At 38.9% G+C, this 2,912-nt stretch overlaps 1 non-coding gene across 1 annotated transcript; it reads right to left on the minus strand.

Moving 5' to 3' along the window:
• Positions 1-354: 354 nt before the first annotated feature.
• LOC115868376 lies at positions 355-486 on the minus strand. The gene has a single exon (XR_004045551.1). It is a non-coding gene; the product is annotated as a small nucleolar RNA SNORA38 (small nucleolar RNA).
• Between the last annotated feature and the right edge of the window lie 2,426 nt (positions 487-2,912).

Genomic DNA, 2,912 nt, shown 5'->3' on the forward strand with positions numbered 1-2,912 from the left:
TTCCTTATTCTTTTTCTGAACCTGGCCTAAATTTCCAGCAGCAACCTGTCAATATACTGCTGCAACTGTTGAATGATCATCAAGGAAATTTTATGTGCATGTGATATCGTTACATAATTTTCACATTCTGTTAGGTCACTATTCTCTGGAATGAGAACAAATATGGATCTCTTCCAGTCAGCTGGCCAGGTAGCCATCTTTCAATTTCTTGGCCTCAATGAGTGTCTCCAGTGATTCATCAGCTTACTAAAATATTTCCATTGGTATTTTGTCAATTCCTGGAGGTTTGTTCCTGTTCATTCTTTCAGTGCAACTTGAACTTCCTTCCTTCACTACCATTGACTTTTTTTTTTTCAGTGTGGGATGGGGGCGCTGGAGCCTGCGAGGAGCAAGCTGGCCCCAAACTTCTCCAAATCCACATTTCTTTGCCTCCAATTCTTATGTGTCCGAGGACAGGGAAAATACCATTGACTCTTGATCATATGCTACCTCCTGAAATAGTGGGATGTTGACCAGTTCTTTTTGGTACAGTGACTCTGTTTATTCTTTTCATCTTGACATTTTCTGCATTATTCATTATTTTGCCCAGAAAATCTTTCAATATTGCAACTCAAAGTTTGAATTTTTCTTGAGTTCCTTTCAGCTTAAGATCCGCTACACATGTTCTCCCTTTTTGGTTTGTAACTCTAGGTCTTTACATATGACATTATAATACTTGGGTTTGTCTTCTCAAGCTGCCCTTGGGAATTTTCTGTCCTTTTATTCCATCATTCTACCACTTTCTTTATCCCATCTTTCTAGCCACTTTCTTTAGCTACTCTAAGATCAAGAGCAAGTTTCTGCATCTCTTCTTTCATCCACTTTGTTTTCAGAACCTTTTGAGTTCTCCATGATGTTCTTGAGGTCATCAGGTCTTCTCTCATTAGTGTTCAATGCAGAGAAACTGTGCTTGAGGTGGTCTCGAAATTCAAGTGAGATTTACTTTGTTTCTCCTGGATTTGTTTAATTTTCTTCAGCTTTAACCTGAACTTACATTTGAGCAATTGGTGGTCTGTTTCACAGTTGGCCCTTGGCCTCACTTTAGCTGTTAATATTGAGCTTCTCCCACCATCTGTTCCCACAGATGTAGTCAATGTGATTATTGTGTATTCTACCTGGAGAAGCCCTATGTGTATAGATGCCTTTTGTGCTGCTGAAAAGAGGTAATGGCAATGAAAAGTTATTGATCTTGCAAAATATCTTCGGCTTTATTTCTATCATCAAGGCCATCTTTTCCAAATGCTGGTCCTTTCTCTTTCCAACTTTTGTATTTCAATCACCAATTATTATTAATACATCTTGAATACATTTCTGATCAATTTCAGCCTGAAGACGTTGGTAGAATTCTTCATCATTAGCTTCAGTGGTTGGTGCATAGATTTAAATAATAGCCAGAAACGGTAGCCAGATTCAGAATAGGGAGTGAAACGAGGTACATCATTGCCGATATTAGATGAATCCTGGCTGGAAACAGAAAAGACCAGAAAAAACGTCACCTGTGTTTCACTGAGTTCGCAATGGATTTTGGCTGTGTAACCACAAAAAACCTATAAATAACATTACAAAGGATAGAAATTCCAGAAGACTTCATTGTGCTAATGCTGAACCAGTATATAGACCACGGGCCAGTGATTCCAGTACAAGGGGCTACTGCATGGTTTACAGTCAAGAAGGTGAGTGTCAGGGTTGTTCCCTTTCGCCATCCTCATTCAATTTGTATGCAGAGCAAATAATCCAAGAAGTCGGACTCTACAAAGAAGAGTGAAGTATCAGGACTGCAGGGAGAGTCATTAGCAACCGGTGTGGTGTGAGTACTTTACCTTGCTTGCTGAAAGCAAAGAACAATAGATTTTTTTAAAGCTACATTCTTCCAGATGAATTACACATCAATGAAAAGAAAGCAAAAGTCCTCAAAACTAGAGAAATAAACATCATGATAAATGGAGAAAATCATGAAGTTGTAGAGGATTTCATTTTAGTTGGAGCCACAATCAATGTTCGTGAAAGCAGCAGTCAGGGAATCAAATGACATATTGCATTGGGTAAATCTGCTACAAAATATCTCTACAAAATGTTGACAAGCAAAGATGTCTGGTTGAAAACAAAACCCAACCCAACCCATGATATTTCCAATGGCCTCATATGCCTGAGAAAGCTAGACAATCAATAAGGAAAATGGAAACATTTTCATGTAAAGACAACATTTATTAAGTCTTAAATGGGACAAGGCCAAGATAACTATAGTGTCATACCAACCAAACGAGAGAGACCATTAGCACGAGGTCATGACAGTATCCATGTAGTCACTGAGATACAGCTTTTAAAAGGACATATGGAATAACTGGATGGGATCATTTGGATTATCCTGTTGAAGAATACTGAATACACTATGGACTGCCAGAAAAATAAATAGTCTGTCTCAGAAGAAAATACAGCTAAAATGCTCCTGAAAACTGCACATGGAGACACTTCACCTCATGTACTTTGGACAAGTTATCATGAGGAAACAATTCCAGGAGAAGGACACTATGTTTGGTGGAGAGTCCGTGAAAAAGAAACAGATTGATAGTGTCTGCAAAGGGGCCTCACACACAGCAGACATTGTGAGGATGGCACAGGACCAGGCAGTGTTTCATGCTATTGTACACAGGTCACTCTAAGTTTGGAATTAACTCAGCAGCACCTAATAACAACAAAATAACTCAGAGTTCCAAGCCACATCAATTAGAGTAGTGGATTGCTGTATGAATGTTTTTACTGTCTCTATCAACCTCTATTCTCCCATCCTGCCACATCTACCAGTCAACTCTACTCAGCCTGAACAGACACAGAGAATATATGCTCATTTTTGTCTCTTCACCAACACAAAAGCA

This window comes from Echinops telfairi, unplaced genomic scaffold, assembly GCF_000313985.2.
Source record: "Echinops telfairi isolate 266 unplaced genomic scaffold, ASM31398v2 ScPeMD7_9;HRSCAF=40, whole genome shotgun sequence".
Classification (NCBI taxonomy): Eukaryota; Metazoa; Chordata; class Mammalia; order Afrosoricida; family Tenrecidae; genus Echinops; species Echinops telfairi.